Source organism: Phytophthora infestans, genomic scaffold (assembly GCF_000142945.1).
Source record: "Phytophthora infestans T30-4 supercont1.1 genomic scaffold, whole genome shotgun sequence".
Taxonomy (NCBI): domain Eukaryota; phylum Oomycota; class Peronosporomycetes; order Peronosporales; family Peronosporaceae; genus Phytophthora; species Phytophthora infestans.
Genome location: NW_003303758.1, coordinates 2,629,262 through 2,645,271, shown reverse-complemented (window position 1 = coordinate 2,645,271; position 16,010 = coordinate 2,629,262).

Genomic DNA, 16,010 nt, shown 5'->3' with positions numbered 1-16,010 from the left:
TGACTTACCAATGCTCTGTCGGACTGCGCAGGGCGGCTGGCACCGATTGCCTTGCCTCGCCAGTCGATCCAGGGCTCGTGCTTCTCAAGCCAGGGCATGCCCAGGATCATATCATATGGATCCATATCGAGAACAGTGAACTGTTCGAGGCTGTCAAAGTCTTCAAACTTGACGGCCAGATCCACTTGGACGTTGGGGACAGTGACGACCTTTTCGTCGGCCAGTCGCACTGACACCGTCCCGTTGCCCTTGCTTTCTCTCAAAGCATTGGACAACTTGTTGCTGTTGCGAGCAACCGTCTGGCGGCGTGCAAAATTCTTCGACGCCCCAGAATCGATCAAGATTCTAAAGGGATCATCGTATCCCCGTACACATCCGTGTACTACGAGCAACCCGCCGCTGCTCTTCGCCGATTCGAGAGTGCGAAGACTCTCAGGGGCTATGTCCCCGTGGTACGCGCCACCCGCGCACCCATCACGAAGACTTAGCTCTTCCCCAGTAGGGCGCCCCGCCCCTACTGGTTCCCGGCGTTCCCCTGTCCCCGGGATCCTGGCTTCTGCCAGCGACCCTTAAGGACGGGCTTGGGGAAGGACCGTCTGCGGAGTCTTTCCGCGGGACAGTCGCGCTTGAAGTGGCTCATCTTCCCGCAGATGAAGCAGCGGATGTCACGCTGTTCGGCGGACCCAAGTTCCATGGGAACTGGTCCGTTAGTGCTTGTTCGACCGGGAGCCGACAAGGAACTCCCAGGCCACGCTGAGGCCGGCGTACGCGCCTGGCGATGGCTGTATTTTTCTTGAAGAGCCACTCGAACCGCCTCATCAAGCGTGCTTGACTGCACCCGGAACAGCTGAGTGCGTGCGGGGCCCACTCGAAGGCCGTCCATGACCACAGTCATCTTGATGTGTTCGTTGAGTGGGTTTCCCACTAGGGACGCCGTAAGCTCCCGTATCTCTTGCACATACTCGTGCAGTTCGCACCTTCCTTGTTTACACGCGAGGAAGCGCGAACGCTAGCGGTACTCGTAGCTCGCCGGGAGTAACGCGGCTCGGAGCTGTTCGCATAGCTGAGCCCAGGATGTGAAACATCCAGGGGATGTTGCTTTCCGTGTGTACAGCCAACTCTTAGCACGACCGCTAAGGTTGGAGAGTGCAAAAGCAACACGCAGTTGCTCGGTCGAGATCAGAGCCGCGTCCATCGCGAGCTCTACTTCTCGGACCCAGAAGTGAAGGTTCTCGCCTTCCTTCCCTTCATACGGCTTAACCTTCAGCCGTATTGGCTTCGAGTGAGGCGGATTTGCTTCCGCCGCCGGAGCCTGCAGGTTCTCCCGCACATGCGTGATGAGGCTCTGCTCGTACGCGTCGAATGCATTGACGCGCACGAGCTGCTCAGCCGGTGTTGACACCACCAGGCTCTGCAGGGCCTCCATCCCGAAGATGCCTGCCATCTTCCGAAGCGACTCGAACTGAGAGTCGTTCATATGGGAGAAGTCGTTCCTATCCATGGCAACGAACTTCGGAGAGGTTCAGGAAGTCTACCCGCGGTGGCGTGGATTGACTACTAGTGCTACCAAGTGTGACGGGGTCACACAGCACCTTGCGCTAGAGGAAGTTATCTTCCGAGAGTATACAAACTCTCAGTGAACGGCAGTTCACAGGTCCCCTCTTTATTTAAAGAGAGCGAAGTGACCTAAATAAGGTAGATTGTAAACTGAGTATATTTATAGGTAGATTAAGTTTGGGTTTAATACAAACTATAAGTTACCTATAGAAATGCAATGTCGTTTGACCAATGGTTGGCTTTGAACGACCTTGGTACCTTGTACCAAATATCCCGGAGTATGACGTGTCATACACCTGAAGTGTGAAGTGTCACACTTCATGTAACCAGGGTACACTTAGGGTTACGTACCCCGTTACATCCTCCCCCACTTAGGCTCGGTTTACCGACCAATTTAGAGTGAAGAGGTGTTCGTCACAAACTCTCATTCTCAAAGTCGAAAACCGTCGACTTGGCCGCGCGAGCGCGGCGGAGGCTCACTTCACAGTTAGAGCCTCGAGCAGCAACTTGTGCGCTCTTCGTCTAGGTCTCCAATTCGACCGTTACCATGCCTCGTGACACTGCAAAGAGTGGTGCTAAGACACGCTCCAAGGCTGCTGCCGGTAAGGCGCAAGCCAAGAGCACTAAGCCTCACGGCAAAGGCTCTGCACTCAAGGAGGCTACTCAGGTGGCCTCCGAGGCGATCGTTCCTCGGGTGACGCGGCTGTGGACAAGCGAGCAAGCAAGCGCCGCAGTCCGTCGCTTTCATCTTTAGCTTAGGGCTACGTACCCCGTTACAGATGAGGACTCTTCATCGCTGTCCTCAGCGATGCATGGTCGGTGTACACCGCGAAGGTATCCTCACCCAACAAGTACACTCTGAACTTGATCAGAGCGTAGCGCATCGCACGGAGCTCCTTGTCGTGAACAGGGTAGTTGCGCTCCGCCGGCTTCATCTGCCTGGACTGGTAGGATATGACACGCTCTCGACCTTCTTCATCGAATTGCATCAGCGCACAGCCGATGGCAAAATCGCTCGCGTCACAGACGACGTGAAATAGCTTCGAGGCATCCGGGAGCGCGGGGATTGGGGCCTCGGCGAGACTCTTCTTCACCGAGTCGAAGGCGGCTTGATGTGCGGAAGTCCACGACCACGACACATCTTTCTTCAACAACGAAGAGAGCGGCTCGATCAATCCGGCGTAATTCTTCGTGTACTTGTGGAGATAATTTGCGAGACCCAGCCACTGACGTAGCTCAGTGGGATTCTGTGGCGTAGGCCACGCACATTTCGACAACACTTTCTCGGGGTCGGCGCGGACGCCGTTCTTGCTTACAAAGCGGCCAAGCACCGGAATCTCCGGCGCGCAGAATATACACTTCTTCAAGTTGGCATACAGCTTGTTTTCGCGCATCACTTGGAAGACTTGCCTCAGATGCTTCAAGTGGACTTCAAGCGCGCTGAGGCCTCCCTCAGCGCGACTGTGTACAACGATGTCATCGAAATAACTCGGTGCGAAATCGCGGAGCGGGCGCAGCACATGGGATACCATGCGATTGAACGTGGCGGGAGCATTCTTCAAGCCTTGTGGCATAACTAGCCGCTCCCAGAGCATACCACTGGGCGTGCTTACCGCTGTGAGCGGTATATCACTCAGCCTCAAGAGGATTTGGTAGAACCCATCGGTCAAGTCGATGGCGCTGAAGACCTCACTACCCGACATTGCGTCGAGCACCATGTCCTTCCGAGGAATCGGCGTCTGGGCAGGGATGGTAGCGTCGTTCAGCTTGTTGAAGGCATGGACGATGCGCCATCCGCTCGTGGCTTTCTTCACACAGAAGGTCGGACTGGAGTGCGGCGATGTGCTCTCACGCACATGACCCGCCTTGCGGCGGCTCTCGAAGATGTCATCGATAGCTTGGACCTGATCTGGCGGGAGCGGCCACTGCCGCGTCACACAATACTTCGAGCCATGCACGAGATCGATCTCGTGGCGAATTCCTCGGTCAGCTGGCAAATCAGCTGGGATCTTATCCGGAAATACATCTTCATATTCGATTAAATATATTTTTTAAACTTTTTTCGTAAGCTGACTGGATTGCCGGATTCGCGTAGCGCTTCCCAAGACTGCGGTGCGAAGCGCTCCTCGCGGGCCGACTTCGGTTCAGCGCTCTTTGGACGCGAGACGTCGTCACTGACTGCATTCACTTCGATCGACGCCGAATCGGCGTCGGTGATCAGGCAAATCTATTCGATTTCATCGGCCTTGAGGCCGCGAAGAAAGTTCTTCCAGGAGAGACCTGGAAGTCGAGCGATCGACCCTGCCTCGCCAGGCGGGTTTGTAAGCTCGAGTGTTCGTCGGCGGCCAGCGGTACCGTCCACATACTCAAGCACGCAGACCGACTCCGTCCGTGAGCTGTCACTTGGTACGGGCCCTCGGCAAGGTTTCAGCCGACGCTGCTTCGACTTCCTCTTTCGCCGCCTCGAGTGCAAACTCGAGGATGATGAGTCGCTCTCGCTGGACGAGATGTCCCCCCCCTCTAGCGGGAGCCCCTGCTCGACCGCCATCTCGTTCGTCTTCGGGAGCCCCTGCTCGACCGCCGTCTCGTACATCTGCGGGAGCCCCTGCTCGACCGCCAGTTGGTCTTCATCCCCGCGTCGCCGCGGGGACTCGTCAGTTAACAGCACTACGCAAGCCGTGAAGAGAGGTCCATCAGTCACTCTGTGCACAACGTGCGTCGTGGATGACCGGTCCACGACGGTGACGTGAGGCCAATCCTTCTGGGCGACCAGGAGGTGCGTGAACACCTCGCTCACATCATAATCACTGCGGCCCTTGACCGACCGGGCCAACCAGTCAATCTCTGGTTGATAGCGCGTCAGCCACGGCATACCCAGGATGCAGGCAAACGCGTAAAATCTCAACGACGAGGAAGTCGTCGTTGCTTCGGAAACCGTCGAGCGTGTACGGAAGTGTAATCTCGCGCCGCGCGACGCGGCGTGATTTCCCATCGGCCAACTTGACAGCGACCTCCCCTCTACCTTTGCGGACAGTGATGTCCGACGGGAGTACCGACAAGCACGACGCGCGGAAGAAGTTATTGGTCGCTCCTGAATCAAGGAGCGCTCGCAGTGGTCGCCGGGCACCGGCGACATGAAGACTGACAATGATCAATCTTGAATCGCTCGGCGTGGTGGTGGCATGAAAGTGTGCATGCCGCACAGGAGGGCTAGGAGGTTGGGTTGCCACCGGGGGACCCGGACCTCCTTTCAGCCAGTAGGGTGCCCCGCACCTACTGACCTTGACCGTTTTTTTTTGGCTGGTCAGAACTCACGGGCTCGGCATCGACATGCGCAAGCACTGGAGCTGGCGCGCGGCACTCCGCCGCGCGATGACCGACCTTCCGACAGCGGAAGCAGGTGAGAGAACGATTGTTCCGAGCACCGCTCCGACGCGCTGCATGACGCTGACGATTGCTCGTCGCATCGATAGCGTCGATGTCCATGGGCTCGGGCGCAGAATCCCGAGCTGAAGCAGGTAGCGCGTGAGCGTATGACGCCGCAACCACGTAGTCCTCGCGTAGGGCAAGGGCGAATGCCTCTTCGAGCGTAGAGGGGTCCGATCTTATAAGGCAGTAGCGCGTCATGCCTTCGCGCATACCGAACATGAATACATGAACCTGAGAGGCCATATCGATCGGCTTAGACACGATGCACGACGCGAGGTGTCGTGTCTTCTGGACGTAGTCGCGCATAGTCATCGTGCCTTGCCGAAGGGCGAAGAAGTCTGCCCGAATTCGGGATTCATCTTGCGGCGGCTCAAACGCGAGCCGAAGGTCACTCTGGAGGGCATCCAGAGTAGGGAAGACGTTGGGATCGACAGCCAACTTGCCGAGAGCCCATTCCTTGGCTTTCCCAGACAACCGCGAGAGGAGGAAATGGACCTTCGCGGAAGGCGCCTCGATCAACCTCGAGACGATGGCGATGTCGATCTCTCGAAACCAGCGATTCAGCGGAAGTCGATCTTCTCCGGCACCGGAGTAGGTGGACGTCTCTAGCTTCACGACGTCATTCGTGGAGATACGCGAGGGAGTTGACACTCGCCGATTCGCATCGGCGAGCTCGCGTTCCACGAATTCTTGTGCCGCAACGCGCTGCTCGTCGGGCGTCGTTGAGCGCAGCAGCGACGTGTCGACGGCTTCTCCGGACACCGCCGCGTGGCGGTGGAGAGCTTCCCACTCGATCCGAGTGAGATGGAGAAAGGCAGCGTGGTCGAGGTCTTGGCTCATGTCGAACTTGGTCGTTGGAAGGACTACGAAGTGCTACCAGGTATTACGGGCCAGGTATTTACTCCGTTTCTTGCTTACACTATAGTGTTGAGGAAGCTCGCAATAGGACGACTGAGTCTTTGGTTTAAGGAAAAATCAACTCTGACTTTATTTTAGGACCAAGGCCACAGCCCTGGCCACTCAAATACACGTCATAGTTCAATTGGCTAATAATGGGTCTGGCTCCCCATGTATCAGCCAATGGCATGACAGCATTTCAGCACACGCTAGTCGTGTGCTAATGCACCTACTTATGTAAAGAAATCTACCTACTTATGTAATGGAGGGGCCCATTACATAGACAATTGCATATTGACGCACATGACTGTAGATGCATTAGCAGTATAGAGGGGAGCCCTAAGCCGAAACGAGAGGTGAGAATGCCTGGTCGGGTGGCACACAGAGCTCAGTCCGTTTTTTTACAAGGTTTTAAATGCTGAACGGAACGTCTGCCCATTTTGTAAGTGCGATGCTCCGACGCCAGTCGGACACGTATTTACAGTCTTGATCCCGCGCCGCTTTAGTGCCGTGGTGATACGGCGGATTAATGCCGACTTACCCGTCCCTCCGCCACCATGAAGAAGACTAAGAGTCTGATGCAGACCGCCATTTCCGTCGTCGATTTGAATAATTCGATCAAACAAAATTAGCTGATCAGGCGAGCACGAAGATCGATCGCTCTCGTCCTCCGCCGCTCTAGCCGCATTAGCAGCCGTCCCAAATGCAATGCCGGACGGATCACCATCACCATCGACACAAGAGCGCTATCCGGATCATCGCGAGACTTTATGCTATGAACAGACCGAGCCATCATCGATAGATCTATCCCATCTCTCTGATGGCGTCTAAATATCGGCGGAGATCGCGCTTGATCTGCCACCCCGCGCGATATTTGGTCGGGAACAAGTGCCAAAAAATCATCTTTTAGTGCTCTGACTGCACCTGCCACCGATAGATCTTTTGCTGCCGCTGCCGAAGCCAACTGGGTGATCTCTTCCAAGCCAAACTGGTCAGGAGTCAAATCCTCAGGCTTTTCACTACTGTCAGACGGCGAGAACCCTAGTGAGTGTCGCAATTTAAGCCCGTTCCAAAAATCAGCATTTCTACTCCTCCACTCGGAGCACACTTTCTCGTTCTGAGCTGATCGCCACTGCTTCTTTAGCACGCTATCTAGATAACGGTACCGTTGTCGACTTATAAAACTAGCGCCGGCCGAGTTCCAGTTTTTGCATACACGGCTTAACCCGGATGGTGGTAGCTCGTACTCGGGCTCATCGGGCCTCCAGGGCGTCAGCAAAGCGATTAAGTGTCTGCTGAGAGCAGGTGAAGCCTCGCCATTCTTTTGCATCGGCGGGGGCGGGGCTCCACCAAGGACCGGAGCTCTAAACTTCGCACGAAGGAATCCTTGGTACTCGGAACACAGCGGATGGCCCTCCCCGAGGTCGAATTCCTGCCGCCTCGGCCGACCCCTGTACACAGCGTCGCCGTCACAACCACCCCGTGGTAGTATATCAACAATAACTTCAAATTCCAAAGGTTAAAGACCTCGAATGCATCACCACGATGCCGATATGATTCCGCTTGCGTCAGCAATACCACATTACCACCCTTCAAATTGAACATTCGAGCTCCTGTTGCAGATACCCCGGAGGAGGTGGAATACCCCCGGCCATTGTCCTCGCTCGCCAAAGTGCGAGCGACGCGAGCTGCTCGGGTTTTGGGTGGTCATCTCGAGCCGTCTCGAGATTGACATCGCCTTTTACCCCGCCGTTGGCAACACCACACAATTCAGTCTCAGATGACGCGCCCCCCAATTTAGCATCAGATGACACGGCATCTGATGAGGACGTCGCTTTTTCACCGCTTATGTCCGCTAGACGCTGGACGAGTCTATGGGAAAAAAACATACCAGAATGTATCGCTAGAGAGAAACGATCGGTACCCGCTCCATGCGCCATCAGAGAATGCGACCACTCGTTCCCTCCGGTAAAAGCATTCACTGTTCTCGTAGCTAAATGTTTCGCATTCCGCAAGCTGGTTCCACCGTCTTCGGCCACACTAGGAAACTTTTGGATGTCTGTTAGCGCTGTATACATAACAGTAGGCGCATGCTTCAGACCACCCTTTTCCTTGGTCATGTATGCCTGCTGATACTCCTCCACCATATCGCCCGCGTCCTCGCCATTCATCACCGCCGAGCTGGTGTGAGAACAAGATAAACAGGCAAGCGCCAGGTTCGTCTCAGCAAACATTGCATCCTTCTCAGGTCTATGCTGTTCCCACACAATTGTCCAACGAACATGCTCGCGCATACTACGTTTGCTCGGGTACAGCAACGTCGCGTCGAGGGTATCAGCAAGCGCGCCAGTAACAGGTTTCACGACAAACTCGGCGCGCAGGCGCTTACCCAACACGCTAGGCGCGTCGAGACGAATACAGAGCGGGCGAGTATCGCCCTCGTTTATCCCAGCGGGCCTAGACAACCGACAAACATACTGTCCTCTTTTTCCCTTCCGACAAGTAGCAGAATGGGAATGAATATTTGACGCGATAACTCGCTTCTCAGCGGCGCCTACAAATCCACTGTAATTGACGACAGCGCTCGGCACATCAATTTTAAAAACCCGTGGAAGCATCCCGGCGTGATCTTCCTTTCACGCTTCGCACCAATCCCGCGACCGCTTGGGGATACTCGTGCACGACACCGCACTCAAATATCGCTGCATATCGGCAATAACTCCGGGCAACCTGCCACCCTCGTCAACATACTGGGGTTTACAGCAGACGCATACACTGTCATGTGAGCGTGCAGTCGGCCGTCCGCTCGAGGCTCGACAACCGCGTTAAAAGCAGCACAGCGCCCGTACACTCCACGTTTAGCAGCGATATAGCTCGTGCTGGCACGAGTTGAGCTGGAGTCACGACATCGTACGATATCGCGCGTTAACGATTTTATTCTTCTTTCAAATACCTGTGCCGACAGCGCGGGGTACCGAGATGAGATCTTTAATCGCGCTCTTGCGCTACTCCGTAAAGAAACCGGGAAATCTCCAAAACGACACTCCTTTCTTGAAAAAAAAACACAATTTGGATCATTCCATGCCGATTGCTCCCGTATCGCTGCAACCCGATGAAGCAGGAGGTCATCATGCTCCGGAGGCGCGATTGTCATCCAATGTAGAGCGATTCCATAGCGATAGCGCATCGCGCCAAGTTTCGGCCGTGTCGCCGCCCTCTCAAACGGCGAGAACGGGACGCTACCTCCCACCAAAGAAAGCAGCCTCAGTAGCCCTGCGTTAAGGCGTTTTGCCTCTCTCGACTCCGGATGATCTTTGGCGAACGCAAGAGCCTCCTTGAACTTCTGTGCACCAATCAATTCTCCAAACGTTTTTATGGCACTACCATGTACGACACCGACTCGGGCAGCTTTCTGGGCCGCCGCATGTCTCTGCAGTTGATTAAACAGCATCGAAATAAAAGCCACAGACTTCTTAAATCGGCCATCTTAGTAATGCAGAAAGGGGTCGACATAACGTTGGGGAAGAGGCCCGGACGGAAGAGGACACGAACCTGTAAGAAACAAATCGGGAAAAACACTAGCTAATAGCTTCGCATTTTCGACCCATTCCACAAATGGGGACCTACCGCGTTCTATGGGAATTACCGGCGCCTCATTGTCCTGCCCCGGCCGCGTCTCTCCGATAGTGGCAGCCATAGCATCTATTACCTCGTGAACAACCGCCGGGTCGCTTTGCTCAATATTCGGGAGAACGGCCAACGGCAGACTCAGAAATATCAACACAGGCTTCGACGGAGGAAGTCATCGCCCTCAGAAGCTCCCGCCGCTTGGGGGTATCAACAACCTGAATGCCCTCTTCTTTCAAGCCGTTATTGATGCCGATCAGCACGGCCAACCCCTTGTACACGTCGTCGGGCGGAATCGTATACAATGACGAGTATCTTTTCCGCTGGCCAGACCACGCCTCACGAGACCCGACGAACGTCACACGAGGCATGCCGCTAGAATGCACATTTGGTAGTTCCCGGGCAAGCTCAAAAGACCCATTTGTGGGGAAGCAGATCGCGTGGCCCCTGTAGTGTCTACCGGACAGCGAAAGCTCGATCCCAAAGCATCGAGCAGGAGATATGCAACAGTGCGGAGTCAGTCAAAGCCGAAGCATCGCGATACGCCCATAATTGTGACCAGCCGCGACGCTAAATTCGTTCTTACGTGGATCGCTTTTGCATTTGTGACAAAGAGGAATTTTTTCTCGATCTCGCACCAGCTCGGGTATCAAATAAAAGATGTCTTCTCCGAAAATATAAAGCTGTCGATAACACCGTAATGCCGGCTCCGGTATTTCGTTAAACAATAACTCCCGCTCGGTAGTAGACAAGAGAACAGTATCCAGTTGCGACAGCGATGAAAAATGGACACCGTCCGAATCTGTTTGCAGCAAAATCCGTCCACACGCCGCACAAGCCCAAACGGACGTTGCTTCGGACCCGCATGACGCGACTAATTGCTGACACTCAGCAATATTGCGGGGGCCGGGAAAGTCACCGAGCATCGCCGAAACCCGCTCTCGCGCCGCCACTCCGGCTTCCCCGCCAAGATTCTCGTCCCCGAAAACAAAAGACGCAGGGTCGACGCCACAGCAATGATAGTACGCCAGTGCTAGACGCGGATCTCGCAAATAATGCTGGCTCTCAGCGAGCCATTCGATCTCGCTCTTAGTCAGGGAGGGGGCGTCCAGTACACGCTCGCGTAAGTCTCGCGAGACGTCTCTGTCTGTGTTGTATTCTCGGTCACGTTGGCGAGCTCATCTCTCCCTTTGTTGAGCATTTCTCCTTAGACGTCTTTCCTCGGCGAGACATCGGCTACCAGATATTTCAGCATCTGCACTGTTGTCTTGGTTGCGCTGGCAAGCTCGCCTCTCTCTTTGCTGAGCGTTTCTCCTCACACATCTTTTCTCTGCCACTGACGCGCTGTATTGTCGCTCGTACCGGTGAGCACGCCCCCCCCCCTCGGCCGAGAAGCCCCCTCTTCTTCGTCAGCACCAACAGACCGTTGATCAGTCGCGCAGTCTCCATGATCTTCGTGATCCAGCCACGATCGTCTCCGCTCCATACTCTTTGTCGCATGGGGCTTGCTCGAACCTGCTCCGACGCGACTAACTGAAAATGACGACCGTTTTCGCCATCAATCCTTAGGTAGGCATCCATGCTTCCCTCAATTCACGGGATTGACAGCTCTAAGCATTCACAAGATTGACAGCTCTAAGCAATTTTGAGATACCGGTATTCTACCGCAGTCTGAAAACCGGCTTCAGTGACGATTGTCTCGGACCGAGACCCGCGGCTCACTGCTGCGTTTTGGAAAACGCTGTTCCCTTTACTGGGAACTCGTCTGCAGATGTCCACTGCGGACCATCCGCAGACAGACGGCCAAACAGAGCGTGTCAATCGAGTGCTCGAGGACACTCTGCGCAGTGTGTGCGCGGCAGCACCACGTACGTGGTCGACGCAGCTTCCTGTTGTTGAGTTTGCGCTCAACAACGCGGTGCACGCGTCCACGGGGCTCACGCCGTTCTACTTGACCGGCTTCCGCCACCCCAGAGTGCCTCTCACTCACGTGAACAAACCTTTTCAGAGTTAATTAATAATCTCAGTTGCTGTTGATATCTTGTACTCACTATTGGGCTTGCTTATGGTGCAGTGGTTAATGATCACCCTAGCCAATCGCTGCATTGTGAGTTCAAGTCCCGCAGCAGCAGTGCATCGGATGTCAATTGACTCTTTTAGAGTTAGATCTGTGGTGATGCATGTTTGGTGGAATGCTCTGTCCCAATAATTGGCATCCGTTCGTTGCTCGGCTGTAAACACTAATGTTCGTACTTAAGAAAATTTTCACAGTATGTATTTAATAATACCAACAAAAGTACAAATTGGCTGTGGCTTTAAATTATATGATTGCATGTGCTTGTGTCTCAGCCTTCTTCATTTCATAATGTTTTTTTTAGTAATTCTCTCTGCCACTGTACAGTCCGGTGACATTCCAACCCTCTGTTTTAGCTGTAGATCCTGCTAATGGTTAGCTCTGAAACCAATCATTTTCAAATTTTCTGCTAAACCGACACTTCACTCACCACTTAGCACTCATGAGCAGCCTGACTACAGAACAACCTTGTGGAGGGTGTGGCGCTTTGGTTGGCGGTGTTCACGTCTGCCCGACGTGCAGGATCAACATGCACCCTTTCTGTGGCACCCCTGTCGGAAACGAGGGATACGGGCAGCCTGTACTCTGCCCACATTGTGAGACCCAACAAGATGCCATTGTACACAGCGATGGATCTCCGATAATCGCGGCATTTGAGCGTACCGCTCAAGTTTCCTGCAGTCACAAGGTGGATTCTGTGTCTGCAACTGCGACTTCAGAGTCAGAAAATGAAGAGGAGAGTGACGAGGCTATCGTTGCCGACGAGACGTCTATGCCACCGCGCCATCGAAGCCAACCCGCTACTACAGTCATTTCAAAGCGTCAGAAGGTTGTTCGCTGGATAGAAGATCAAATGAGTCAGCGGGAAAATCACAAGGGTGTTTATGCCTCTGCTGTAGACGAATTTCCTAAGATCTTCAACTCGCGAACAAGAAACGCCAATATTGGGCATCTCGTGGATGAATTTGACCGTCTTCGAAAAGCGGGGCTCAAGTCTGACGCCAGTATGCTGCGTCAATTGGCACTGCGAATCCTACGTACTCAAGGAGAAGGCTATGATGTAGAAAGTGTAGATGAGAACGATGCTAAGCTCTACGATAAGGTGACTTCACGGTGGATTCAAAGTTTTATGAAGAATCATGACATCGTGTTGCAAACTCAAACCGGCAAAAAGCAGGTCAGTGCAGCTAAGCAGGCTGCGATAGATCAAGAAGTTGCGCGCCACCTAGGTAAGGTGAAGCGTGCATTTGAGGATGGCTCGTTGAATGAAGAAACTGTGGAAAATGTCGATGAGACTCACTTTGTAGTCGACTTCGACAACTAGAAGACGCTCGGGTTTGTCGGCGACAAGCAAGTTAAGTACGCGGATGTTGTGTCAGGCGGGGAGGGCATCACGATGGTCGTGAGGATTTCAGGTGGTTCTTGGAGCACGCATTTTGCCTCCAATGATGATCTTCACTAACAAGGACTCCAAATATCCGATCCGCGGCGTGAAGGACGATGTACCCGGAGTTTGCTATCGTACGGGCCCTAAAGGGTGGATGGATAAGAGAGTGTTTCGGCAGTATCTCTCTGAGAAAAGAGCGATGAGTTCGGATCGCCTAGGCCGAACGAAGACCATCTTCTTGGACAATTGACATCTCATTTAAGCGAAGAAGAATGCAAGGTCGAGCTGGCTACTCTTAATACCAAGCCACAATTATTTCCTGCCAACGCCACGGATCGGTGTCAGCCAGCGGACTCTCTTGTGATAGCCAAGATTAAGGATGTTTGGGCTAGACTGTGGAACGAGAAGAAGATTGACTTTATGGAGGGAGAGCAGTGGCAGGATACAGTCCGAAAAGATGGATCGTGGTCGGGAAAACTGCGGAATCCGGGCAAGAAGTATTTCCTGTCTCTTGCTGCTCGAGCTGTACGCGAGATCAACTCGCACAGAGATAAAAACGGCATCACCTACGCTCGCAAAGCTATGATAAGAACTGGTCTGTCCTTGGACCTTGATGGAGTATGGAGAACAACACAATTATTTCTCCATCTGCAAGAAATTATTTGAAAATACCCGGATCATTTCGCTGGAGAAGTTGCTGGAAACACAGAGTTGAACACCAGCGACAAATTGAAAAATCTTCGGCGACGATGATCGGTACTCTACCTTCTGGTATGTTTATGCCGACATGTAGATGTGAGATTAATTTTAGGGCTACATAAAATAATAGCAATGAGATTTATTTTACCAAACACTATTTAATGGGAGTTCATTAATACTCTCACGGAGATTAATTGCTGTGTGAGATAAAACAATTACTCCACACAAAATAATTTCAATGAGATTCATTACCGTGACCACTGTAGTGAAAAATCTTGGAATTGATCAAGAGAGTAAACCAAAACTTAAATTCTCAATAATGACAAGTTCGCCGTAGTTTGTGTGTTTGTCATTGGGTGAAACTTATTAGTTCGTGTAAAGTAATGATACCCAATTATTTCGAGCAGATCATCCATATATAGATGCCCCTCCAACCGTGTCGCGTTGTCGGCTCGATAGAGACACTATCGTCACAAAACATCGATTTTGCTCCGCCAAGAGATGTTAGTGCCATTATTGACTTGTATTGCTTAACCCTTCCTTCACCGATGTCAGAGGATATGACATGTAAACAAATTGAGTTAAAAAAAAAATCTGCTTCAAGTGATTTGAATTAGTGTGACGTAGGGAGATGAAAGGGTGAAATTCCAAAAATGCATATGCATTATGGTAGTACCTGCATTTTGCATAACTTTAATTATAACCCTTTTATGTAGAAACATTTAATACCCAAGAACTACTCGGTGCCGACGCAGACGTCGAGCTAGTGCTGCATGCATCCAAGCGATCAGCTAACTCCATATGCGGGTTGCTGTTAGGCACAGAACAAGGTCTAGACTTCTTCATCTAGGATGCGGTGCCTCATTTCCACCACAAGGCTCCTCTATGTTCGCTGTTGGAGTAGCGCGTGCCGAGGTTGCCAAGAAAGTCAAAGTTGCAGATCGTGGCTTCTACTACACCGGAAGCGGGTACTCGCCACCAGATGCCATCAGTGCACTTCGTCACTTCGCGGAGCAAATGGCTGATAAAGTGGACCTGAACTGCTCGCGAGCTTGCGCTTTGGTGGTGGTGGTGCTTTAGTTTCGATTTAGCTCGTGCTTAATTTTTAACACGACATTTGTTTGCGATTTATAGCCAGCAGTTCAACAGCGATGCCAGGACGGGTCTTTGGATCCTACTCAAGGTCAATAAACGAAGATAAAGAACCGACTCAAGATGGTTGAAGCGGCCAAGACCTACATAGTGCTAATTTTGAATTCTGATGTGATGAGATGATAACTGCACACCCAACACCCAACCACATTAGCCAAAGCAAACAAGCCTAGCAGAGAATCTAGTCGTGTCCTGCCGTATTGAGGTTGCACGTTTATTAATCGCCATATAATTTTGCAGTTTTATCCTTGCTTTTCTTCCGATAAAAATATCTCTTCAAAGAAAGGAACAAAAATGAGACCCGTCGTGGCATAATTCTTCACAATCAAAACCATGAACAGAATGACCTACCCAACCCGTTCTGAGTTTCGCTTTCTGTATAATTCACTAAAGAGGCTTGGCACTTATATTGGTAAGGGAACTGCACACCAGCTTCGGCAGCAATTAATTGACCTGTGTATACCCGAAGATGACATTTTTGAGCAGCAAAGTGTGTGTTTTTTTGCCAGAGTGAGCGGCGTCATTACCGGCAAAATAATTGAATAAAAATATTGGAGCAGATGCCAAACAGTAAATCAAGATGACCGTGGTACCCAAAGCGATGACGGAGATATATTGAGCGAAGATGAGCGTGAGGAGAACATTGCTGGAAGGAATGTTGCGGAAGTGGAAGTCAAGGATATCCAGGGTGACAACAGAAGCGTTGATGACAGTAACAACTCTAATGGCGGCAAGGAACGTGTTGGCAGCTATAGCACCGAAGTCGAGTATGAACTGGGCAGCGATGTGGAGAACAGCGATGCTGGAAGCAACCCTGGTGAAATGGAAGTCGACAATCTCTCGCCCACGATATCGGGATTTTCTCAACTTCTCTGAGTGATTTAAAGAATCAAATTTACTTGCACAGATAATTCATCTGTAGAAATCGGGAGCCATTCCATACCTCTGTATGCTACTACGTTGAATAGTATTCCTCCAGTATTGGCTACGTCACACGACTATCGCGCTTAGCGTGCGGAAATTTCAGTCGGGTGAATTAGTGATACTTTCAAAGAGAGTTGTGAGATGCTCCGTACCATGCGCAGTTGCTGTCGTATCCTGTTCGTTTTCTTGAATATGGTAGCTCCTTGCATCACCGCCGAATGTCGTTCTTCTGAATCGATGTTCAGGTTTTTGCGGGAAGCCATT